Genomic DNA, 27,352 nt, shown 5'->3' with positions numbered 1-27,352 from the left:
TTTTGTCAAAGACAGATTGTGATGGAGAAATGTAAGGCAAGTGGATCCTTTTTTCCCCAAGCTGTTTTTGGTTGGTGTCTTATAGCCATAGAAAGCAAACCAAGATAGGAAGCTTCTCTTAATTTCTGAAATCCTTCCTCACATGAGTTCTATCAAGGCAATGCTATGTCATCTCTAGGTCAAGATTGAGAGTTAAGCCTTAGCATGGAAGAATGAGGGTAGAAGAAGTGATTTGTCAGCTAAAGGGCTGTAGTGACAACTAATACTGACACATTACATTTGCAGATGGTATAGGTGGGAAATATTTGGAAAGAGGAAGTTGTATAGTTTAGGAGACAATTCCTATAGTAAATTTCCCTTAATTGATTAAAGTAATTGGAATCCACTGCATAGAAGGAGGGCTCCATTTTTCAAAATTTGCTATAGTAATTATTTAAGTAGGCAAAATGAATTGGAATCCAAAGAGAAGTCATGAGCTTTGAGTATATAGGAAGAGCTTGCAAGAAGACCCAGCATTGGTAAAGCCACTGAGAAACCAGACTTTTTTTTTCAGTTTAAGTCTTTTATTTCATTAACTTAAAGGTGAACAAAATGTGTATTCCAAACTTTATTAAACATATATACCTGAAATATATGTTTACATGGAGGACAAACAGATAGAGTATTTCAAGTAACTTATGGGACAGTCATCTGTTAAAAATATTCATTCTTCCACACACGCAATTTTCCTTCTTATGTATAAAAGCTGGATGCAAACTTGTGATGTAAACTGACTTCATTTTTAACTGTTGAAGATGGGAGACACACGTTCACAGCTCAGTTAAACAACACAAACAAAGATCTATTTCTTCATACAAAGATGCCGTGTCTCTCCCAGCAGGACTGCGTGCTCTACGTTTACACTCCGTCATTTCTTCTTCTTTCCTTTCCCTTTCTTACTTCCCCCTGCTTGCTGAAGACTTGGGTCAGCACCTCCTGAATTCTGAGTCCTTGTTTTTAGCTCGGGTATCATTTCTGCTATGTACAGCATTACCAACTTACGTGATGGGAGCTGTACAAGACAGAGGCTGCCATCTTCCTGTTTGAGCTGTACCCGGACTCTGCCTCTATAAGGAACATCACGATTCCATTCTCTGGAGTACATTTTATTTTTCTCCAGAAACGCATTCAGTCCAACTGCTGAATATACATCTTGAATCTCAGTAGCCGTAGGGTTTTCTACAGCCTTACTTATGGGGTCTGCCTCCCCTCAGCTATGGTCTTCTTATTATTTAAATAAGCAGGGTGTAAACCTGTCCTGGTTGGTCAGGGACCACGCGGTAGCGCATGACATCTCCCCGGAGTCCCTACAGCCGTGCCAGTCCAGCACACCGAACACCAGTGGAGAGCTGACTCAGACCTTGGAGAGCAAAAACCAGATTTTTTTGAGTTGAAGAGCCTCGCAAATCATGTGGCTTCAATTTTTGCTTTTGCACACAATGAAAAGGAGTCAGGTAGATTATACAGCTCACTTATAAAGACTTGCATACATAACAGAGTTAGAGGCAAGGATTTTGTACTCCTACCCTGCAGCTTTCTGTAACTCGTCCTTCCCTCCATCCCTTCTCTCCCTTCCTTTTTTTGATTTCAGTCTTCAGTTCTTTATTTTTGGTATTCTACTTTAAAAACCCTAACCATTACAATGACATCAACTGATCAATCACTCGTCTTATTTTAGAGCAGGTCCCAAAGGAAATGCCATGTATTATTATCAGGTACCCAGTGGCCCAAAGAGGCTGTTGTTCCAGCAGTATAGACATTGCCATATATGGTACACAATTATCAAGTAAATATTAAAATGTATACAATTATCCTGTAGATATTAGAACCTAGGAAGTACTGTAATAAGACCCTGAAGAGTTCCACAGGCTCTGTCTTTCAAGTCATCACCAGAAGCCTAAAGACTAATGATGGAGACTAGTGGAAAAGAAAGAAATTCGAAGATCAACTCTTACCTCACTTTGTGGGCTATTATGATCTTCAAGATTTTTCACAGTGTCTGAAAAACCTGGAGCAGTTAATATCTCAAAACTAGTATAAGGGGCTGGAAGTTTCTAACACCTTTCCTTCTTATTGCTATATAATTTTTATGAAGTTAATGTATATACATCTAAGCTATACCTGGGTTTTTTTGTTTAATACAGATCTCAGTATGTGGTCCAGGCTGCCTTGAAATTGTCATCTTCTTGCCTCTGCTTCCCTAATGCTGGGATTAAAGGCATGTGCTACCAAGCCTGGCTCTTTTCCTTTACTGAGGTAGGGTCTCAAGGTCCTCCTGCCTCCAATTACCAAGAACTAGGAATAAGGGCATGGCTCATCCACCATGCCTAACCCTGTCCAAAGCTATTTGTCTTAAGCACTGCATAGAAAAAGTATTGCTTTTATTGACACTAAATGTTTATTTATAAGATAACTTGGAATGTTTTTTGAAAAGTATATGAGTTAGTTTCATCAAACAAAAATTTAGGCTGAGAGGTTTTTTTTTTTCTATTTTGTTAGAAATAGAATGTTTATAGACTAGCAAAGCAATTGTTTCAAGAGATCAAGGAAGAAGAATTGTTCCCATGAACCTCTGCTTTCATCATTAGACAGAGCCACAATTCACCTCAGATGTCTGTGCCACGGTCACAGGATTTAAATAATCCTTCCAAGCTAACCGATTCAAAAGACCGGGAACCTGGTTTCGGAGGAGAGATATTCCTGAAGGAGAGGAGAGCATTAGTGATGTCACAGCTCTGAAGCTCTGACTCATCCTACCATAAGATCCGCACACCACTCAGAACAAAAGGGTAGGGAATAGCTGGTTTGTTGACTGCCGCAGTCTGCTGCATTTCCTCTCCCAAATTCTTGGTGATGGCAAGAAAGTCACTGAACCAATACCTTCCCTCACCTAATTATTCAGGTTAGTTTCAGGGGGAGGGCGTATGAGTCTACAGGCTTATAAGTCCTCTGATCCTTTTAGATTTTTGTAAAATAGGCAACAATTTCCATACCATTGAATAATTATGGTGAGTTTTCTGATTCTATTTCTATTGAGGAAATATTTGGACATTATGCAGACTAGTAATTTGCCAGATGCACTTCATGAGTCATATGCTATTTAAAGAGGCACGGATAAGTAATTTAGAAACAAAATAGAGGTACACATTTGCAGAGAAGAAACAGAAATACATCATCTTTCCAAAAAACAATATAATTTATAGTAATTTCCAAAAAGATCTTATTACAAAAATGTAGGTGGTACACAAGAGTCCAGTAGAAACTGGAAGGGGTCAACGTGGGAAATGAAATAATTCTTTTTATTATGTTCAGTGATTTGCCATGTATGTAAGTGTGCTATTGCTTCACTAGCATCTCAACCACCCAAAGTATAGTTACCAACCATAACTAGTTGATACAGATTGTCATAGTTGACAGCATTAAGCACAATAGCACAAGAAAAGAAATTGAAAATATTTAAGGATTCTCCTTAGGAGTAATTGTGGGAGTCAGTGTGTCTTCACAGACTCTTTGATCCTTTGGCCTTAACCCACAGTCCTTCAAGTTCCTGCTATATGATGTATCACATTAGGTACTTTGAGGGATTGGAAGTATAGGGAAAACATTCCATTAAAGCACCCAAGATTTAGGAAGAATAGTAGGAATGCTTAGAATTGTGGGAATCTTCATTGGGGAAGATTCAAAGTTGCATGAGAGTAGTAAAATGATTGAGATATTTTGTTGAGATGGCTTTGAAATTATGGTTGTCAAGTCATCTAACTCTGAATATGAACTATATGGTCCGTATAGGTCTTGAGTGTGGATCCTTATTACGTAGGAATGCTATTCTGTGCTGGAAAAATAGAAATTGCTCATTTATTTAAAGTATTCGTGTTGATATGGAATTTGGCATACAAATCTTATCGAATGAATGAAGTTTTGAAGTTTCTGCTCAGACTATCATAAGACATCCAACTTTTAGTTAAGTGTTAGAGACTAGAGTTTACAAAATGTTTCCTAGATTTGTAGACATTCATGTAACTATTCACTTTGTATTCAATGAATTGCTGTCATTCAGTCACTTTCGCCCTCTTGGAATAAAACTTGTTGTTTTTAAATAAAATCTCAATCATTCAATTTTACCAAAGAAGAACTCAGAAGTCAGATGTTGGTGTGACTTCTCCATGACAAAAGGAAGTGCTCCTTCTCCATGACATCTTTTTTTTTTTTTTTTGGTTCTTTTTTTCGGAGCTGGGGACCGAACCCAGGGCCTTGCGCTTCCTAGGTAAGCGCTCTACCACTGAGCTAAATCCCCAGCCCCTCTCCATGACATCTTAAAACCCCCTCAAACCAAATGTTCCTCCCTCCTATTTCCTGTTTGTCTGTCTACCCTCCTCTCTCTCTCTCTCTCTCTCTCTCTCTCTCTCTCTCTCTCTCTCTCTCTCTCTCTCTCTCTAATGCTCACTCCATGTTGACTGGTTGCTTGCTCTGTCTCTTGACCTATGGTTAACTTTATTAACCGTGTTTACAACAAACAGAAAACTCTTGGATTAAAGGGCTGTGCCAGGGCTGAGCCACTCCACAACTAGAAATAGGTTTTTTCCAATAAGCAGCACAATCTGGGGCTTCACAATGTGATCAAATATTGTGAAATAAAAACCATACTTGATCATTATTTTTAAAATATACTACTGGGTTTTACATTTTAATAGTTAAGAGCATTGGTGCTCTTGCAGAGGACTGAGGTTGCTATCCCAATAGTTTACAACTGTCTGTAACGCCAGTCACTAGAGATTCAGTGCCCTCTTCTGGCTTCTGAAGGCACCAGACATGCATACGGTACACATATAAACTGACAGCTAGATATTCCTAACACATAATACAAAATGAATCTTAAAAAGATGTTTGTAGCTTGAGGGTGGCACAGGCCTGTAATTATAGCCATTTGGGAGAAAGATTCAAGAGAATCAGAACTTTAAGGCCTGTCGACTAGAGTTAAAGCTCATCCTGGTCAACCGAGTGAGACCATACCTTGAACCTTATTCTATAAAGATTTAATAGGGCCTGAGGACATAGCTAAATGATAGAAAGAGGGCTTACATAAATGCACGAGATTCTAGGTTCAATCCCTAGTAGTGTAAAAATAGAGGATTTTGTTCTCTTAATCCTATTGAAGTTTCAGAAAGCCTTTTAAATAGAGATTGGTTCATATTAGTTTCTTGCAAAACAAAACAAAGCAAAAAAGCCTCCATGGTGTGTGGCTAGAGAGGAAAGTGAGTAAGCTCTGGAACTAGGTGTAAGTGGACCAGGCAGGTAACTGTTCTATTGCTGTGCTCAGAGCTGGTACCTGTCCTAGAGCTGAAGTACTGGGGGGAGAGAAAAGATGAAGACCTAAAGGCTTTCACAGGAAGAACATGTAGCAGAAAGTATGATGGTTTCTTCCTGGAGTCTCATAAAGAAGGAGATTTCAAGGAGGTTTCTCTCTCTTCTATTTTGTAGTGTGTGTGTGTGTGTGTGTGTGTGTGTGTGTGTGTGTGTGTGTGTCTGTGTCTGTGTCTGTGTCTGTGTGTCTGTGTGTGTGTATACATGTGTATACATGCAAAGTCTCAAGGAAAGCTTTGGGTGTCTTCCTCTATTACCCTCTACCTTAATTCACTGAAACAGACTGTGTGGTTGGGAGAATCTACTTGGCTGAGCCAGCAATGCTGTTCTCATATACCTGCAGAGCCATGCCTGGCCTTCACATGCATGCTGGAGATTCAAAGAGCCTCATGCTCGAATACCAAACACCCTTACCTGATGAGTTAATACCCTAGCCCCCTATTTCCATTTTTAATTGTCTAACTTAATAAATGTTGGTTTGAACTGGAGAAGTATCATGTGATTGAGCCCAGTTGGGAAGGGTGATGCTAGAGATGGCTCTAACTGAGAGAACAGGGTACCGATGGGAACAGTTTGACCCTGAGTTTAAAGTACAGATATTGGAATTCAGGTATGGTGTTTTAACATTCTCTTTGTAGTTTACCTTCTGAGAGCTGGTAGTGATGCTAGGAAGCAGTTTGAAGTCTAAGAAAAACACAACATGTTTTCAAAGTTACCACAGAATATACATTGGAAAAAAGAAAATAAATTGGGAGCAACTATGCTCCTTTGAGATTGTTTTCCTTTGTGCATTTCTTTTTTGTTATTTATTTACTTTACATCCTGATCGCATCTTCCCCTTCGTCCTCTCCTCCCAATCCCTCCCTCTCACCCTGTTCATATACCCTCCTCAATTTCTCCTCAGGAAAGGGGAGACCTCCCTTGGCTTTCACCCAGTCTTAGCATATTAAGTTGCACTAAGACTGGCACATCTTCTATTGAAGACAAGGCAACCCAGTTAGGGAAAAATGATTAAGATAGGCAGGCAGCAGATGAGACCCAGCCTCTGCTCTCACTGTTAAGGTCTCATATGAAGCTTCAAAACTGTTACATGTGTGCAGAGGGCCTAGGTTCATCCCATCTATGCTTGCTGGTTGGTGGTTCAGTCTATATGAGCCCCTGTAGGGCCCAGGCTAGTTGATTTCTTATGGTGCCCTTGACCCCTCTGTTTCCTTCAATCTTTCCTCCCTACTTCCACAGGATTCCCCAAACTCTGCCTACTGTTTGGCTGTGATTCTCTGCATCTGTTTCCATCACTTGCTGGGTGAAGCCTCTCTGATAACAGTTATACTAGGCTTCTATCAGAAAGTATAGCAGAATATCATTAGTAGTGTCAGGGGTGAGTTCCCTTTCGTGACATAAGTCTCAAGCTGGGCCAGTCATTGGTGGATCATTATATCAATTTCTGCTCCATCTTTTTTCCCTGGACATATTATAGGCAGGACACATTGTGGTTGAAAGTTTTATGGTTGGCTTGGTGTCTTAATTCCTCCATTGGAAGTCTTGCCTGGTTACAGGAGATGGTCTTTTCAGGTTCCACACCACTCATGCTAGGAGTCTTAGCTAGGGTCACTTTCAGAGATTCCTGGAAGTTTCCATTGTCCTAGGTTTCTAGCTAATCCCAGAGAAACTTCCCCCTCCCAGATCCAGTTGTTTCTTCAGGTACTATCTCCCTCTATCCTCCCTTCCACCTGATCAATCCTATCCCATCCTCATCCCCTCCCCCACCACGTCCTTACCCTCCATCCACTCTCTATGTTTAATATATTCCTCCTTCTCAGTAAGGTTCAAGCATTCCCCCTTGGACCCTCCTTGTTACTTAGCTTCTTTGGGTCTGTGGATTGTAGCATGATTATCCTATATTTTATGGCTAATATTCACCACTGTAACTGCTTTCTGGGTCTGAGTTACTTCACTCAGAATGATCTTGTCTAGTTCTATCCATTTGGCTGCAAATTTTATTATGATGTCATTGTTTTCAGTAGCTGAGTAATACTCCATTATATAAATATACCACATTTTCTGTATCCATTTTTTCAGTTGAGGGACATCGACATTGTTTTTACTTTCTGGATTTCATGACTAAAGCTGGTATGAACATAGTCGAGCAAATGTCCTTCTAGTGTGGTGAAGGATAGTTTCAGTATATGCCTAGGAGTGGCATACCTGAGATTTGAGATAGATCTTACCCAATTTTCTTAGAAACTACCATATTGATGTCCAGAGTGGTTGTACAAGTTCGCATTTCCACTAGCAATGGAGGAGTGCTCCCCTTTGTTCCACATTCTTGCGAGCATGAGCTGTCACTTGTGTTTTTGATCTTAGTCCTCCTAATAGGTAAGGTGGAATCTCAGAGTCATTTTGACTTGAATTTCCCTGTTGACTAACGATATTGAACATTTCTTTGAGTGCTTCTCAGCCATTAGAGATTTCTCATCTACAATTCTGTTTAAATATGTACCCAATTTTAACTTGTCTTGTTGTTGGTGGTGGTGGTGATTGATATCTAATTTCTTGAGTTCTTTATATATTTTAGATATCAGCCCTCTGTTGATATAGAGTTGATGAAGATCTTTTCCCATTCTGTAGGTTGCCATTTTGTCCTATCGATGGTGTCCTTTGCCTTACAGATTTTTTTTTCAGTTTCATGAAGTCTTATTTATTAATTGTTGATCTTAGTGGCTTAGCGATTGGTATTCTGTTCAGGAAGTCATCACTATGCCAATGTGTTCAAGGCTATACCCTACTTTCTCTTTTATTAGATTTAGTGTACCCTGTTTTATTTTGAAGTTTTTGATCCAGCTGGACTTGAGTTTTGTGCAGGGTGATGAATGTGTATCTATTTTCAGTCTTCTACATACAGTTACACCAGCACCATTTATTGATGGTTCTTTCTTTTATCCCTTGTATAGTTTTGGCTTCTTTGTCAAATATAAAGTATTTGTAGGTATGTGGGTTTACTTCTGGGTCTTCTATTTGATTCCATTGATTAACCTGTCTGTGTTTATGCCAACATGATTTTTATTACTATTGCTTTGTAGTACAACTTGAAATCAGAGATGGTAATATATCTAAAAATTCTTTTATTCTACAGAATTAATCTATTTATCCTGTTTTCTATCAAATGAAGTTGAGTATTGTTATTTCAAAGTCTGTGAAGAATTGAGTTAGAATAATGATGGGAACTGTTTTGAATTTGTGGATAGGTTTTGGTAGAATAGCCAATTTTACTATGTTAATCCTACAGATCCATGAGCATGGGAACTCTTTCAACCTTCTGATATCTTCTTGAATTTCTTTCTTTTCTTGTTATATAGGCTTTTCACTTGCTAGGTTAGAGTTATGCTAAGATAATTTTATTTTATTTGTGGCTATTATGAAGGGTATTGTTTCCCTAATTTCTTTCTCAGCCAATTTATCATTTCTGAAAAAGGAGGACTACTGATTTTTTTTAGTTAATTTTGTGTTCAGTCACTTTGCTAAAGATGTTTATCAACTGTAAGAGTTCTCTGGTAGAATTTTGGGGATCACTTATATATACTATTATATCATTTGCAAATAGTGATGTCTTCCCTTTCAATTTGTATTCCCTTGATCTTTAGTTATCTTATTGCTCTAGCTAAAACTTCAAGCACTACATTGAATAGATATGAAGAAAGTGGACAGCCTTGTCTTGTTCCTGATTTTAGTGGAATTCCTTTAAGTTCCTCTCCATTTAATTTGATGTTCACTATCAGCTTATTGTACATTGCCTTTATTGTGTTTAGGTATGTGTCTTATATCCCTGATCTCTGAAAGATTTTTTTTTTATTATTAACTTGAGTATTTCTTATATACATTTCGAGTGTTATTCCCTTTCCCGGTTTCCGGGCAAACATCCCCCTCCCCCCTCCCCTACCTTATGGGTGTTCCCCTCCCAACCCTCCCCCCATTGCCGCCCTCCCCCCATAGACTAGTTCACTGGGGGTTCAGTCTTAGCAGGACCCAGGGCTTCCCCTTCCACTGGTGCTCTTACTAGGATATTCATTGCTACCTATGGGGTCAGAGTCCAGGGTCAGTCCATGTATAGTCTTTAGGTAGTGGCTTAGTCCCTGGAAACTCTGGTTGCTTGGCATTGTTGTACTTTTGGGGTCTCGAGCCCTTTCAAGCTCTTCCAGTTCTTTCTCTGATTCCTTCAACGGGGGACCTATTCTCAGTTCAGTGGTTTGCTGCTGGCATTCGCCTCTGTATTTGCTGTATTCTGGCTGTGTCTCTCAGGAGCGATCTACATCCGGCTCCTGTCGGTCTGCACTTCTTTGCTTCATCCATCTTGTCTAGTTTGGTGGCTGTATATGTATGGGCCACATGTGGGGCAGGCTCTGAATGGGTGTTCCTTCAGTCTCTGTTTTAATCTTTGCCTCTCCCTTCCCTGCCAAGGGTATTCTTTTTCCTCATTTAAAGAAGGAGTGAAGCATTCACATTTTGATCATCCGTCTTGAGTTTCCTTTGTTCTAGGGATCTAGGGTAATTCAAGCATTTGGGCTAATAGCCACTTATCAATGAGTGCATACCATGTATGTCTTTCTGTGATTGGGTTAGCTCACTCAGGATGATATTTTCCAGTTCCAACCATTTGCCTACGAATTTCATAAACTCGTTGTTTTTGATAGCAGAGTAATATTCCATTGTGTAGATGTACCACATTTTCTGTATCCATTCCTCTGTTGAAGGGCATCTGGGTTCTTTCCATTTTCTGGCTATTATAAATAAGGCTGCGATGAACATAGTGGAGCACGTGTCTCTTTTATATGTTGAGGCATCTTTTGGGTATATGCCCAAGAGAGGTATAGCTGGATCCTCAGGCAGTTCAATGTCCAATTTTCTGAGGAACCTCCAGACTGATTTCCAGAATGGTTTTACCAGTCTGCAATCCCACCAACAATGGAGGAGTGTTCCTCTTTCTCCGCATCCTCGCCAGCATCTGCTGTCACCTGAGTTTTTTTTTCACTATTTAACTTCCTTTTATTGTAAGTTAGTTTATTTATTTATTTATTTATTTATTTATTTATTTATTTATTTTTTATTAACTTGAGTATTTCTTATATACATTTCGAGTGTTATTCCCTTTCCCGGTTTCCGGGCAAACATCCCCCTCCCCCCTCCCCTTTCTTATGGGTGTTCCCCTCCCAACCCTCCCCCCATTGCCGCCCTCCCCCCATAGACTAGTTCACTGGGGGTTCAGTCTTAGCAGGACCCAGGGCTTCCCCTTCCACTGGTGCTCTTACTAGGATATTCATTGCTACCTATGGGGTCAGAATCCACGGTCAGTCCATGTATAGTCTTTAGGTAGTGGCTTAGTCCCTGGAAGCTCTGGTTGCTTGGCATTGTTGTACATATGGGGTCTCGAGTCCCTTCAGGTTCTTCCAGTTCTTTCTCTGATTCGTTCAACGGGGGTCCTATTCTCAGTTCAGTGGTTTGCTGCTGGCATTCGCCTCTGTATTTGCTGTATTCTGGCTGTGTCTCTCAGGAGAGATCTACATCCGGCTCCTGTCGGCCTGCACTCCTTTGCTTCATCTAGCTTGTCTGATTGGATGGCTGTATGTATATGTGTGGGCCACATGTGGGGCAGGCTCTGAATGGGTGTTCCTTCTGTGTCTGTTTTAATCTTTCCTCTCTATTCCCTGCCACGGGTATTCTTATTCCCCTTTTAAAGAAGGAGTGAAGCATTCACATTTTGATCATCCGTCTTGAGTTTCATTTGTTCTAGGCATCTAGGGTAATTCAAGCATTTGGGCCAATAGCCACTTATCAATGAGTGCATACCATGTGTGTTTTTCTGTGATTGGGTTACCTCACTCAGGATGATATTTTCCAGTTCCAACTATTTGCCTACGAATTTCATAAAGTCATTGTTTTTGATAGCTGAGTAATATTCCATTGTGTAGATGTACCACATTTTCTGTATCCATTCCTCTGTTGAAGGGCATCTGGGTTCTTTCCAGCTTCTGGCTGTTATAAATAAGGCTGCGATGAACATAGTGGAGCACGTGTCTTTTTTTATATGTTGGGGCATCTTTTGGTTATATGCCCAAGAGAGGTATAGCTGGATCCTCAGGCAGTTCAATGTCCAATTTTCTGAGGAACCTCCAGACTGATTTCCAGAATGGTTGTACCAGTCTGCAACCCCACCAACAATGGAGGAGTGTTCCTCTTTCTCTGCATCCTTGCCAGCATATGCTGTCATCTGAGTTTTTGATCTTAGCCATTCTCACTGGTGTGAGGTGAAATCTCAGGGTTGTTTTGATTTGCATTTCCCTTATGACTAAAGATGTTGAACATTTCTTTAGGTGTTTCTCAGCCATTCGGCATTCCTCAGCTGTGAATTGTTTGTTTAGCTCTGAACCCCATTTTTTAATAGGGTTATTTGTTTCCCTGCGGTCTAACTTCTTGAGTTCTTTGTATATTTTGGATATAAGGCCTCTATCTGTTGTAGGATTAGTAAAGATCTTTTCCCAATCTGTTGGTTGCCGTTTTGTCCTAACCACAGTGTCCTTTGCCTTACAGAAGCTTTGCAGTTTCATGAGATCCCATTTGTCGATTCTTGATCTTAGAGCATAAGCCATTGGTGTTTTGTTCAGGAAATTTTTTCCAGTGCCCATGTGTTCCAGATGCTTCCCTAGATTTTCTTCTATTAGTTTGAGTGTATCTGGTTTGATGTGGAGGTCCTTGATCCACTTGGACTTAACCTTTGTACAGGGTGATAAGCATGGATCGATATGCATTCTTCTACATGTTGCCCTCCAGTTGAACCAGCACCATTTGCTGAAAATGCTATCTTTTTTCCATTGGATGGTTTTGGCTCCTTTGTCAAAAATCAAGTGACCAAAGGAGTGTGGGTTCATTTCTGTGTCTTCAATTCTATTCCATTGGTCTATCTGTCTGTCTCTGTACCAATACCATGCAGTTTTTATCACTATTGCTCTGTAATACTGCTTGAGTTCAGGGATAGTGATTCCCCCTGAAGTCCTTTTAGTGTTGAGGATAGCTTTAGCTATCCTGGGTTTTTTGTTATTCCAGATGAATTTGCAAATTGTTCTGTCTAACTCTTTGAAGAATTGGATTGGTATTTTGATGGGGATTGCATTGAATCTGTAGCTTGCTTTTGGTAAAATGGCCATTTTTACTATATTAATCCTGCCAATCCATGAGCATGGGAGATCTTTCCATCTTCTGAGGTCTTCTTCAATTTCTTTCCTCAGTGTCTAGGGTACAGATCTTTTACTTGCTTGGTTAAAGTCACACTTAGGTACTTTATATTATTTGGGTCTATTATGAAGGGTGTCGTTTCCCTAATTTCTTTCTCGGCTTGTTTCTCTTTTGTATAGAGGAAGGCAACTGATTTATTTGAGTTAATTTTATACCCAGCCACTTTGCTGAAGTTGTTTATCAGCTTTAGTAGTTCTCTGGTGGAACTTTTGGGATCACTTAAATATACTATCGTATCATCTGCAAATAGTGATACTTTGACCTCTTCTTTTCCGATCTGTATCCCCTTGATCTCCTTTTGTTGTCTGATTGCTCTGGCTAGAACTTCAAGAACTATATTGAATAAGTAGGGAGAGAGTGGGCAGCCTTGTCTAGTCCCTGATTTTAGTGGGATTGCTTCAAGTTTCTCTCCATTTAGTTTAATGTTAGCAACTGGTTTGCTGTATATGGCTTTTACTATGTTTAGGTATGGGCCTTGAATTCCTATTCTTTCCAGGACTTTTATCATGAAGGGGTGTTGAATTTTGTCAAATGCTTTCTCAGCATCTAATGAAATGATCATGTGGTTCTGTTCTTTCAGTTTGTTTATATAATGGATCACGTTGATGGTTTTCCGTATATTAAACCATCCCTGCATGCCTGGGATGAAGCCTACTTGATCATGGTGGATGATTGTTTTGATGTGCTCTTGAATTCGGTTTGCCAGAATTTTATTGAGTATTTTTGCGTCGATATTCATAAGGGAAATTTGTCTGAAGTTCTCTTTCTTTGTTGTGTCTTTGTGTGGTTTAGGTATAAGAGTAATTGTGGCTTCGTAGAAGGAATTCAGTAGGGCTCCATCTGTTTCAATTTTGTGGAATAGTTTGGATAATATTGGTATGAGGTCTTCTATGAAGGTTTGATAGAATTCTGCACTAAACCCGTCTGGACCTGGGCTCTTTTTGGTTGGGAGACCTTTAATGACTGCTTCTATTTCCTTAGGAGTTATGGGGTTGTTTAACTGGTTTATCTGTTCCTGATTTAACTTCGATACCTGGTATCTGTCTAGGAAATTGTCCATTTCCTGAAGATTTTCAAGTTTTGTTGAATATAGGTTTTTATAGTAAGATCTGATGATTTTTTGAATTTCCTCTGAATCTGTAGTTATGTCTCCCTTTTCATTTCTGATTTTGTTAATTTGGATGCATTCTCTGTGTTCTCTCGTTGGTCTGGCTAAGGGTTTATCTATCTTGTTGATTTTCTCAAAGAACCAACTTTTGGTTTTGTTGATTCTTTCTATGGTCCTTTTTGTTTCTACTTGGTTGATTTCAGCTCTGAGTTTGATTATTTCCTGCCTTCTACTCCTCCTGGGTGTATTTGCTTCTTTTTGTTCTAGAGCTTTTAGGTGTGCTGTCAAGCTGCTGACATATGCTCTTTCCTGTTTCTTTCTGCAGGCACTCAGCGCTATGAGTTTTCCTCTTAGCACAGCTTTCATTGTGTCCCATAAGTTTGAGTATGTTGTATCTTCATTTTCATTAAATTCTAAAAAGTTTTTAATTTCTTTCTTTATTTCTTCCTTGACCAGGTTACCATTGAGTAGAGCATTGTTCAATTTCCACGTATATGTGGGCATTCTTCCCTTATTGTTATTGAAGACCAGTTTTAGGCCGTGGTGGTCCGATAGCACGCATGGGATTATTTCTATCTTTCTGTACCTGTTGAGGCCCGTTTTTGGACCAATTATATGGTCAATTTTGGAGAAAGTACCATGAGGAGCTGAGAAGAACGTATATCCTTTTCCTTTAGGATAGAATGTTCTATAAATATCCATTAAGTCCATTTGGCTCATGACTTCTCTTAGTCTGTCGACATCACTGTTTAATTTCTGTTTCCATGATCTGTCCATTGATGAGAGTGGGGTGTTGAAATCTCCCACTATTATTGTGTGAGGTGCAATGTGTGTTTTGAGCTTTAGTAAGGTTTCTTTTACGTATGTAGGTGCCCTTGTATTTGGGGCCTAGATATTTAGGATTGAGACTTCATCTTGGTGGATTTTTCCTTTGATGAATATGAAGTGTCCTTCCTTATCTTTTTTGATGACTTTTAGTTGGAAATTGATTTTATTTGATATTAGAATGGCTACTTCAGCTTGCTTCTTCTGACCATTTGCTTGGAAAGTTGTTTTCCAGCCTTTCACTCTGAGGTAGTGTCTGTCTTTCTCTCTGAGGTGTGTTTCCTGTAGGCAGCAGAATGCAGGGTCCTCGTTGCGTATCCAGTTTGTTAATCTATGTCTTTTTATTGGGGAGTTGAGGCCACTGATATTGAGAGATATTAAGGAATAGTGATTATTGCTTCCCGTTATATTCATATTTGGATGTGAGGTTATGTTTGTGTGCTTTCATTCTCTTTGTTTTGTTGCCAAGACGATTAGTTTCTTGCTTCTTCTAGGGTATAGCTTGCCTCCTTATGTTGGGCTTTACCATTTATTATCCTTTGTAGTGTTGGATCTGTGGAAAGATATTGTGTAAATTTGGTTTTGTCATGGAATATCTTGGTTTCTCCATCAATGTTAATTGAGAGTTTTGCTGGATACAGTAACCTGGGCTGGTATTTGTGTTCTCTTAGGGTCTGTATGACATCAGTCCAGGATCTTCTGGCCTTCATAGTTTCTGGCGAGAAGTCTGGTGTGATTCTGATAGGTCTCCCTTCGTATGTTACTTGACCTTTTTCCCTTACTGCTTTTAATATTCTTTCTTTATTTTGTGCGTTTGGTGTTTTGACAATTATGTGACGGGAGGTGTTTCTTTTCTGGTCCAATCTATTTGGAGTTCTGTAGGCTTCTTGTATGTCTATGGGTATCTCTTTTTTTAGGTTAGGGAAGTTTTCTTCTATGATTTTGTTGAAGATATTTACTGGTCCTTTTAGCTGGGAGTCTTCACTCTCTTCTATACCTATTATCCTTAGGTTTGATCTTCTCATTGAGTCCTGGATTTCCTGTATGTTTTGGACCAGTACCTTTTTCCGCTTTACATTATCTTTGACAGTTGAGTCAATGATTTGTATGGAATCTTCTGCTCCTGAGATTCTCTCTTCCATCTCTTGTATTCTGTTGGTGAAGCTTGTATCTACAGTTCCTTGTCTCTTCTTTTGGTTTTCTATATCCAGGGTTGTTTCCATGTGTTCTTTCTTGATTGCTTCTATTTCCATTTTTAATTCCTTCAACTGTTTGATTGTGTTTTCCTGGAATTCTTTCATGGATTTTTGTGTTCTCTCTCTATGGGCTTCTACTTGTTTATTTATGTTTTCCTGGAATTCTTTCAGGGATTTTTGCGATTCTTTCAGGCATTTTTGCGATTCCTCTCTGTAGGCTTCTACTTGTTCTCTAAGGGAGTTCTTCATGTCCTTCTTGAAGTCCTCCAGCATCATGATCAAATATGATTTTGAAACTAGATCTTGCTTTTCTGGTGTGTTTGGATATTCCGTGTTTGCTTTGGTGGGAGAATTGTGCTCCGATGATGCCATGTAGTCTTGGTTTCTGTTGCTTGTGTTCCTGTGCTTGCCTCTCGCCATCAGATTATCTCTAGTGTTACTTTGTTCTGCTATTTCTGACAGTGGCTAGACTGTCCTATAAGCCTGTGTGTCAGGCGTGCTGTAGACCTGTTTTCCTCTCTTTCAGTCAGTTATGGGGACAGAGTGTTCTGCTTTTGGGCGTGTAGTTTTTCCTCTCTACAGGTCTTCAGCTGTTCCTGTGGGCCTGTGTCTTGAGTTCACCAGGCAGCTTTCTTGCAGCAGAAAATTTGGTCTTACCTGTGGTCCTGAGGCTCAAGTTCGCTCGTGGGGTGCTGCCCACGGGCTCTCTGCAGCGGCAGCAACCAGGAAGACCTGTGCCGCCCCTTCCGGGAGCTTCAGTGCACCAGGGTTCCAGATGGTCTTTGGCTTTTTCCTCTGGCGTCCGAGATGTGTGTGCAGGGAGCAGTCTCTTCTGGTTTCCCAGGCTTGTCTGCCTCTTGAAGGTTTAGCTCTCCCTCCCATGGGATTTGGGTGCAGAGAACTGTTTATCCGGTCTATTTCTTTCAGGTTCCGGCGGTGTCTCTCAAAGATTTTTATCATGAAATAGTATTGGATTTTGTCAAAGGCATTCAGCATCTAAGGAGATGACCATATGGTTTTTTTTTCTTTCAGTTTGTTTATGTAGTGGATTACATCGATGGATTTTTTATATATTGAACCATCCCTGCATCCTTGGGATGAAGCCTACTTGATCATGGTGAATGATGCTTTTGAAGTACATCTGGATTCAGTTTTGGAGTATTTTATTGAGTACTTTTACATTATTGTTTATAAGGGAAATTAGTCTGAAATTCTCTTTGTTGAGACATTGTGTGGTTTAGTTATTGGGATGACTGTGGCCTCATAAAATGAATTTGTTAGTGTTCCTTCTGCTTCTCTTTTATGGAATAACTTAAAGAGTATTGGTATTAGCTCTTCTTTGAGCATCTGGTAGAATTTTGCCCTAAAACTATCTGGCCTTGGGCTTCTTTTGCTTGGGAGACTTAGTGAGCACTTTTATTTCCTTAGGGGTTATAGGTCTATTTAGAGTGTTTGCCTGATCTTGATTTAACTTGGTAAGTGGTTATTTATAAAGAAAATCCACTTCATTTAGATTTTGCAATTTTGTAGAATATAGGGTTTTGAAGTAAGATCTAGTGATTCTTTGGATTTCCTTTGGGTCTGTTGTTATGTTTCCTTCTCATTTCCGACTTTGATAATTTGGATGTACTTTCTCTGCCCTTTAGTTAGTTTGGCTAAAGTTTTTCTATGTTGTTGATTTTTCTTAAAGAACCAAGTCTCATCTCATTGATGTTTTGTATTATTCTCTTTGTTTCCACTTTATTGATTTCAGCCCTGAATTTTATTATTTTTTTGCTGTCTACTCCCCTTGGGTGTGACTCACTTCTTTTTGCTCTAAATCTTTCAGATGTGCTGTTACGTTGCTAGTACAAGATCTCACTAATTTCTTTATAAAGGCACTTAGTGCTATGAACTTTCCTCATAGCACTGCTTTCATTATGTCCTTTAAGTTTGGGTATGTTGTGCCTTCATTTTCATTGAATTCTAGAAAGTGTCTTTATTTATTTTTTGACCCAGTAGTCTTGAGTACAGAATTGTTTATTTGACATGAGTTTGTAGGCTTTCTATTGTTTCTATTGTTGTTGAAGTCTAGCTTTAATCCACGTTGGTCTGATAGAATACAAGAGGTTATTTTAATTTTCTTATATCAGTTGAGGCTTGCTTTGTGACCAAGTGTGCAGTCAGTTTTGCAGAAGGTTCCATGAGGTTCTGAGAGGAAGGTGTATTCTTTTGTGTTTAGTGAAATGTTCTGTAGATATCTATTAGGTCCATTTGAGTCATAATGCTTGTTAGTTCCATTATTTCTCTGTTTAGGTTTTGTCTGGATGACCTATCCTCATTGGTGTGAGTGGGGTATTGAAGTCTCCTATTATTAATGTGTGGGGTTCAATGTGTGATTTAAGCTTTAGTAATGTGTTTCTCTTCTCTCTCTCTCTCTCTCTCTCTCTCTCTCTCTCTTTCACACACACACACACACACACACACACACACACACACTTTCTTTATTTCCTTTCTAAATGTGCTTACCTTTGCACTTGGGGCATAGATATTCAGATTTGAGATGTCATGTTGATGGATTTTTTTCTTTACTGAGTATGAAGCGAACTTCTCCTTCTCTTTTGATTAATTTTGGTTGAAAGTCTATTATATTTGCTATTAGAAAGGCTACTCCAGCTTGTACCTTGTGTTTGTTTGCTTAGAAAATCTTTTTCTGGTCCTTTACTCTGAGCTAATAATGCCTGTCTTTAATGTTAAGGTGTGTTTCTTATATGCAGCAGAAAGTTGGATCCTGTTTTTCCATCCATTCTGTTAGCCCGTGCCTTTTTATTAGGGAATTGAATCCCTTAAGGTTGAGAGATATTAATGACCAAAAATTGTTAATTCCTGTTATTTTGATGTTGTTTGTCTTTGTGTGTGTGTATGCATGTATGTGTTTCTTCTTTTGCTTTCGCTGGTGTGAACGCACTTCCTGTATTTCCTTCGGTTGGAGTTTTCCTTCTAGTATCTTCTGTAGAGATGGATTTGTAGATAGATATTGTTTAAATTTGGTTTTGTCATGAAGTATCTTGTTTTCTCCATTTATGGGGATTTAAAAGTTTTTCTGCATATAGTATCTGGACTGGAATCTATGGTGTCTTAGAGACTGCAAGACATCTGCCCAGGCACTTCTGGTTTTTAGAGCCTCTATTGAGGAATTTGGTGTGATTCTGATAGATCTTCCTTTATATATGACTGTCCTTTTCCTCTTGGAGGGTTTAATATTCTTTCCTTGTTCTGTACATTTAGTGTTTTGATTAATTAGGTGACGGGATGATTTTCTTTTCTGGTCTAACCTAGTTAGTATTCTGTAAGCTTCCTGTATATTTATAGTCATTTCTTTCTTTAGTTTGGGGAAATTTTCTTCTATGATTTTGTTGAAAATATTTTCTGTACCTTTGAGTTAGGAATCTTCTTCCTCTTCTATTATTATTCTAATTTTGGTATCCTCATAGTGTCCCAAATTTTCTTTTATTTTGTGTCAGAAAGTTTTTATAGTTAACATTTCCTTTTACCAATGTATCAATTTCTTCTATCATATCTTCTACATCTGACATTTTCTTTTCCATCTCTTGTTCTTTGTTATTGATGCTTGAGTCTGTAGTTTCTGTTCTTTTCCTAGGCTTTCCATTTCTAGGATTTCTTCAGTTGTGTTTTCTTTACTTTTTCTATTTCCATTTTTAGGTCTTGATCTGTTTTAGCCATTTCCTTTACCTGTTCAATATATTTTCCTATATTTCCTTAAGGGATTTATTAATTTCCCCTTTAAAGGCCTCTATCATTTTCATAAGATTGGATTTAAGGCCATTTACTCATGTTCCAGCTGTGTTAGGATATCCAAGGCTTGCTGTAGAGGGATAAGCTGGGATCTAGTGGTGCAATATTGTCTTGGCTGTTGTTGTGTTCTTATGCTGGCCTCTTGGTTATTATGGATTTAGGTGCTGATTTCTGAGTTTATGTTTGTTTAATGGGCAATTTCTGGATGTTTGCCCTTGGTTACTCTTTCTTCTTAGTCTTTTGACCTGAGTGTCTGGGGGTTCTAGTGACTAGTGACTCTTCAGGACCAGTAGGATATCTGTGGTGTGGTTTTTGTGGCTTGAGTGGCCTTTAGGGGTTTGGGTGCTAATGTTGTCTCTGGGGTCCCTGGGCTCTTGGAAAGTGAAGTTGTGAGCTGGAAAATGGAGGCCAGGGGGTGAGGTGCACTTATAGCTGGTGAGCATGCTATAAGGGGAGTTGGTTGGTATAGGGCTTGGGGCAGGATCTTACCTGTTGTCCTTGTGGAAAGCAGGCAGAGTTGTGGGCTGGAAAATGGAGCATAGGGGAGAGAGTACTGCTCCATTCAGTTTTTAGGTCATTAATATATACTGGTGTCAATCTCCTTCACACTATGTGAGTTTTCAGCAGATCCAGCCACACTGTTGCCAATAAGGACAATGTCAGGATCATCTAACTTATAAAGACAAAACAGAAGGCAGCAATTCTATAAGCTGGCTAAAAGTAGTAAGTCTGAGATAAGTCAGTAATAAAGACATGTATTTAGAAATTGGTGATTCCTCCTCTACTTAAATTTTAGTCAGTTGAGTTAAAAAAATAGGAAGGCATTAGAAGATTTCTATAAATCTAAACTAGTGAGGGAATTGCCAATGTCACATTCACACACACACTAATTTTCATTGGGTTTGTTACAGGACTTCATTATTATCAACATTTCATCATCAAAGTAAGCTTGGATGGAGTCAAAGGCTATCAGGAAAATATGCAGCATTGACCTTGCTTTCACAATAAAAAGATATTTATGATTAGGAGAGTATTTTGTAGTTTGTCCAGATTTGAATTTCAAAACATTTAATTAGGCTCTTGTAAGCCTGAGTGAAATTTGAGGTTCAACTTAGTTCACCTTTATTAGCAAACTCCCTTCCTGCAGTGGCAGCCAATACTCACCCAGCAGCTTTGAAGTTGCCTTATGGGTTAATTTGTCCTAGGTGAATTATCCTTTACAAACCTTTTGTTTTCATAACCTGGGCCAGGCATCATAAATTGTAAGAAAAACTGTACCTAACCAATCAAGATATTGACTGCTAGCATCATCCATTCTAAGAAAAAAGAACAAGAGGAACAGCTATCATAAAATCTCCACATTATTGATCTTTCTTTAGATTTATGGAACCCATAGCTTTTGGTGACCTTTAGTAGCATCAGAATGTGTGTAAAATATGAATCACTGAAGAACTGGACACATCGCTGATGATCCCAAGTAGTTTTCCTTAAATTTCCCTCATAAAGTTCTCCATTTGTAATTGTTAGAGGAGATGGTCCTGTTTGTTAACCTGTGGGTTGCAACTGCTTGAGGGTTGAACGGCCTTTTCACAGGAGTTGCCTAAGACCATCATAAAGCATGGATGTTTACATTACAGTTCAAAACTGTAGCAAAATTAATGAAGTAGCAACAAAATTAATTTTGTGGTTGGGGTCACCATAGCATGAGGAACTTTATTAAGGGGCTGAAACGTTAGGAAGGTTGAGCATCTCAGTTGATTGTAATAATAATAAACCACACCTTGCTTTTTGACTTCCATTATGTGTGGCAAACAAAGCTTTTTTGAAGAAACATTTAAACAAATTCTTGGGGACTTAACTGCCATTTATGTTTATTTAAAAGCCCACGTCAAAAATGCATGACCAATTTATTGAAAGCCTTTCCCACCGGTAAGTCTATTCTTTGATCCTTACTTTTGGAAAAAGATTTCCTTTTTAATTAGCCATTCAACTTATTTAAAAGTGCAAAAGAGTTAGTTGAACTGGGAGCAACTGTCACTTGAAGAATGACTATTCTTTTGACCTGGGAGTGATTGGCTGCCTCCACACCCAGAAGCACATGTTAATTGTGAAGGAGAATTCAGGGCAAGCTACAGCTCCTTGGCTACATTGGCTGGGGTTTATGGAGTTGGGGTGGAGGCAGAATGTGAGGCCTTGGGTTCAGTCCAGCACACCTTACTGGTAGAGCGCTTGTTTGGCGGTTGTTGCTTTGCTCCTACCACGCCAGAGAATTCCTCCTCTGTGGTGGCAGTTGGTGATGTTATAATTTCTATACCTTGGGTCCTTAGGCTTTTCTTTGGGCTCAGCAAGTCAGAGAATCTGAGGAGAAAGAGCTTGGGATATTTCGGCTTCTGCTTTAAACAACACAGAAGAGTTAGGTAAAGAGCTGGAGAAGCACCACTTTTCTTTAAAACTTCTTGGCTGCTCTATTGACTAGGGAATGTTGGCTGCCCCCACATTCCTAGTATGGTCAGAAGTGTGTGCTAATTATGAAGGGGTTAAACCTATTCTTTTTTTCTCTTATTCTTTTTCTTTTCTTGACTCTAGCAGTTAACATCTTAATCATTTAGGTAGTTTTCCTTACAATTTCTGATGCTGATCCCAAGTTAAGAAAACAAAAGGTAAGTTTGCAAATGACAATCCATTAAGGCCAAATGAATCCACTGGGCAGCTTCAAAAAATATCAGGTGAGCCCTGGCTAATAAAGGTGAACTAAGTCTAACCTCAAATAATTAGCACATACCCACCTCCTTTCTAGATGCTTTACAACTACAGTTATTCCTATTTTACTACTGGCTTCCTCCCTATCATGCCTAGCTAGCCATGGCTTCATTTTGTATAAATGTAATTACCAAACTTCACACTGCCACATAGGGAACAGTGAAGAAGAACTGCAGGTGTTTCCTGGGTAATCACAAGGCTGACAAGATGCTGAAGTTCACTGCTCAGCATGAGAGACAAGACTGGGTACCATATTGCTAAGGTCAAGGAAAGATCAAATCTCAAAATCCTGAGTAGAGCTTCCACCGAATGGGTACAGAGGTCTGGAATTCCCTAAGTGATCAGGGCAGGCAGTTAATCTTCAGTGGTTGGAAATGGAATAACATCAAAATCTAGCACAATGTTTTTGTACCAGTCCTACCTGAGGCTGCACCTTCGGGAGCAGATGCAATCAGCTTTTATGGCTGTGAAGTTTTCCTCATGGTGACTGTGGAATGATCAGAATTGATGTTGGCATGACAGAAGCCTGAATGGATGACTGACAGTCCTTTTGCTCAAGGCAACCAAGATAGCAAGACAGACCCCAACAGATGCTAATCAGGGACTAATTGGTCCCATCTCCCAAAATCTTTGCTTGGTTACTAGAAACTAAACATCAGAATGCATGATTATGATAAGGATACAAAACCTTACTAGTAGTGACAACAGTGATTCTAACAGTACTTCACAATAGTTAGCATCTATCTGCACAATACCCAGGGAGAGGTGGGACCTCCTAATTTGTCTCAGGCCTATAGAGCTTCCATTTTGTTAGAAGCTTCGGAGAAACTCCCCAAGAATCTCATAAATTCTCAAATTAAACCTGCCTTTCCAGCTTCTGCGTCCTTTAAGGAAACTAAACTTGATAGCAATCAGGGAGGCTTAGGAAGTGCTCAGCCTGGAAGGGTCAAGGAAAACCTCCTGTTTCTGGTAGAAAAAGAGCCCTGAGCAGGGCCAGGCTCTGCCTTCCATCTTCTTTCTGTTCTCACTGGAACTACTACCATTGCCACTAAAATTATCCCTCAAATCTGTTCCCTTCTAGACACTAAAATGACTTTTTTTACTCAAATGATTTAAATTATATGTTCCTTAAGCAAATAATTTATCCAAAAATCCATTTTTGTCCACAGTAAATAAAGGCAGATCGTCCTTCATTTATCATAAGGAACATGTCTATATTAAAGACAAGAGGAGAGCTCAGTCAGTTTAACCAAAATTGTATGTATTATGGGAGCTTTCATAATGAAGACCCAGAAGCCCAGGGAAAAAATGGTTTTGTACTAGACTTCATTAAGAGTATTGAGTTGTGTAGTAAGACAAGTAGGCCAAAGGGTTTGACCTAATGGCTAGAGGAGCATGGGCTGTCCAGAGTCTTCATGGAGTCTTCTGTACCCCAGGGTAGGGGCAACACATCTCTGGATCAAAGTCTGCAGGGAGAATTGGGAAGGGGAACAGAGAATTTTCTAGGCCTCAGTAGTTCACGTAGGAGAGGGGAAATTCTAGTTTCTTTGTGAGATCTTGGGAGGGTAGACTTCTGGTTTCTATGGAGGAAATGAGACTCAGGTTAGAGGAGATCAGTGGGAGCCAAGGAGTTGGAAGGACAGAAAATACCTGGTTTCTTTCTGCTGCCCATTCAGTTTCCTCCAGTTCAGACTACTAAACATACCAAAGCCCATGCTTGAGGACCTTAATCAAAAACATATCAGATTTCACTCCTTTTGATATTCAAGTGATTTGTCATGATTTTAAAAGCATTCTGTGGTCTAACAAGTTAGACCAACGTGGCTAGTCTCTATTCTGAAATCTAAGGTCAGCTATTTCAAGCCCTGTTGAAGGCTTCAAATAAATTGTCATGATAGAAATGCTAATTTCCAAAATTTTCTATGTCTTTTTAAAATGCTCTATCAAGAAAGCTTCCTCACCTAGAACTTTTCATGTTGCTCCCCAGAATTCTCAGATTAACTACTTTATGTACTCCATTTCTCCTATGGGTATTCTAGCTATCTTCTTTATGTTTTATTATTTTTTTAATCAGCATGTGCATGAGGTATGTGTATGATGTGTGTATGCATGTGTGTGTGCATAATGTTCATGATGTCTGAGACATGTGCATGTATATTATGATGAGTGCATGCAAAGATGTGTACAATGTGTGTGCATATATGTGTATGGTATATCTGTGCATGTACATGTATGATATGTATGTATATGCATGTATGAGTATGATGTGTATGATGTGTGTGTGTGTGTGTGTGTGTGTGTGTGTGTGTGTGTGTGTGTGTGTGCTGTTCATGGATAGGTCACAGTGATGCATATGCATAGAGGTCAGAGCACCATCTCAAGTGTTGGTCCTGACACAGAGTCACTGTTTAACTGCCATATACATTAGGCTACCTGGCCCATGAGTTTCTGAACATTTCTTTGCCCCTGACTCCAATCTGGCTATAGGAGTGCTGGGATTACAGATGTTGGGATATGACTCTGGGGACAGGCATGGGCTCTGGGGTTAGAACATGAGTCTTCATGTGTGTGTGGTTAGTATAATGGCACTGAACCATCATCCAGCTCCCAGCTCTTTTCTTACTCTAACTGAAAACAGTTCCAAGATGCACTTTCTCTGTGAGTTATCCTCGCACAGACCCTGTGGACCTGCTTTGTGGTAAAGCTCTTCTCCTCACTATTAAAGCCTTGGCCCCCCTTCCATTCCTACCCTCCCATGGGAACTCATTGTCTCTCCCTTCCTGGGCTGTACTGCTCAGCTCGATTTTTTCCTGTACTGTGTCCCGATCTGTGATCCACAATACACAGAGAGAAATCTTTTGACTTATTCCATTTCTGTGCTTAATATCCTCTCATAGCTCCCTATAGCTTTCAAGGATAAAGTTCAAACTCTTTCATTTGGCACAAGAGACCTTCTGCAACCCCATTTCTCTCTAGTTTTAGCTTTATTGTTTTTCTGATGCGAAGTAGGAGACCCACTGATTCTCTGCAGGTTCTCAGGGCAGCCCCACCCTGGAAGTCTTACAAGCGCTGCACCAGCCCTCCTAACACTCCCAACTCTCACCCTCTCTCCCATCTCAGCATCTTCTGCTTGGGGCTCTGTGCTTTGGAGAACAAAGGTTTTGTAACCTAGGATGGATACATTTGTTGAATCAGAAACTAAAGAAAAAGTAATTAAGCAGTCCAGCTAGTAGACCTTAGAGGAAGATGTTTGAGTTCTTTCTCCTCCTGAGAAGCAGAGTTAGTTTCTGTTGACTTAGTTTCTTTTCTCTCTACCCGGTCCCAGAAAGTTACTTGGTATGAGTGGTTGGCTGGTGTTGATGGTAGGGAAAGGAAAGGGTCTTCATCTGTGTTTTGTGTGATGTGGATGTGAAAGCTATATATGGGGAAGTGAGGGAGAGCTTTTAAAAACCCAGGATGCCCCCAAAAACCCAGTTCTCAGGAACTGTGAAAATAGAACTGTCAGACTAGCTGTAGAACAAACTCCCACAACTGCCTGTCCTGGAATGTCCTTGTCCTCTGGGCTTAGATTAGTGTACCCTAGGATTTGTCACCCTAGTTTCTCTCTGCATATTTTCTTGGCAAGCCATGAAATTAACAGGAGCTTCTTACTACCATTAAATCTAATCAACCAAATTCACCGTTCACTGAAATAACCCTTGGAGATTTGACATGGGCTAGCCAGTTGATGAGGACAATGTGCTTCATGATCAGATGGGCTGAAGAATTAACTAAGTGCCTGTCATGCCCTTTCTTCCCTTTACCTGGGATGTCCTCTCCTTGTTTTTCTGCTTGGCAAACACTGATTTGTTCCCTTACATTTTGCTGAGTTAACCCTGGCTGACACCTGCATTTCTCTGCAGTGTGATACCTCACAGCATGGACTAACCAGGACCATTTTAATGTTCACAAGCTTTCGTACATTATTACGAACAAGGGCTATCAGTTTTATATCTTTACATTTATCCTTAACACTGTGCCTAAAACACAGTTGAAGCCAAATTAATAGTACTAAAAGCTTTAAAACTTGAGAATAAAACAAATCAAAAGAACATTTGTTTGGCTTGGCCAGAGGAACCACTTACATACACAGCAGCTATATTCCTTTTAAAATTGAAATAGCAGCATTTGAAATACATAGAAACCTAAAGCCCTACATTTTAATTTTCTGTAATTTTTACAATTGTGCCACATTAATTTCATTGCTAAGAATTTAGGTACTTGTCTTTGGATCTATACAAACCTGAGGGTCTCTCTTAAATATTTATGCTCATCTTGAACATTTAACTTAACTTTATATCAAATCAATAATCATAACACGTGAAGCACTTCTAAGGAATCAAACACTCCCTTGAGGCATAGCACTTTCAAGGACAGGATGAACATTTGAGATTAGAAAAGGAAGTTCAATTTAGTGAACCATTTAGCCTTGAAGAAGCTATTTACCCTGTGTGAGTGAGCAGTTTATACTGAAGCCAGATTTTATTTGTATAGGATGACACCTTCCTCCCCCAACCCCCGAGTCTAAAACCCAGCTTTATAAAGATTGATGAGTCTGTTACTACAATCTGTAGCACCCATATTTACCTAGTTTACAAGGTAAGGGTAATTAGCAGCCAGGATAAAACCATGACTAAATATTGTCAAATGTTTCTCTGAGTGAACATCATTCATCATTTTTGAATCTCTGGCTTAATCCCTGGAGAGCTGTGGCTACAAGCTCTTTGTCTCTGTTCCTCACTGCTCTTCCAAGAGTAGCCCTGCTGTTACAGGAATAAGGTAAAAGGACCGGTCATGCTTCCAGAAAACTGAAATCATAGTTTTTCAAGGTTGCTTTACATTAAGCTAGAGGGGGACTGAGGGTGTTTCTGTACTTTGAGTTCTTACATAATAAAATGTAGTCAAACTTGGTAAATAAACTCACAAAAAACCTAATTTAGGACTG

General features: G+C 39.5%; 1 protein-coding gene and 1 pseudogene across 1 annotated transcript in view; one reads left to right on the top strand and one right to left on the bottom strand.

Moving 5' to 3' along the window:
- Positions 1–27,352, top strand: part of Npffr2 (neuropeptide FF receptor 2) — a 284,733-nt gene that overhangs the window by 24,831 nt on the left and 232,550 nt on the right. The window lies entirely within an intron of this gene.
- Positions 908–1,333, bottom strand: Srp19-ps1 (signal recognition particle 19, pseudogene 1; annotated as a pseudogene).

This window comes from Rattus norvegicus, chromosome 14 (assembly GCF_021556685.1).
Source record: "Rattus norvegicus strain SHRSP/BbbUtx chromosome 14, alternate assembly SHRSP_T2T, whole genome shotgun sequence".
Taxonomy (NCBI): Eukaryota; Metazoa; Chordata; class Mammalia; order Rodentia; family Muridae; genus Rattus; species Rattus norvegicus.
Note: the sequence above shows the minus strand (reverse complement) of the source record. Positions and strands in the feature narration are given on the sequence as shown.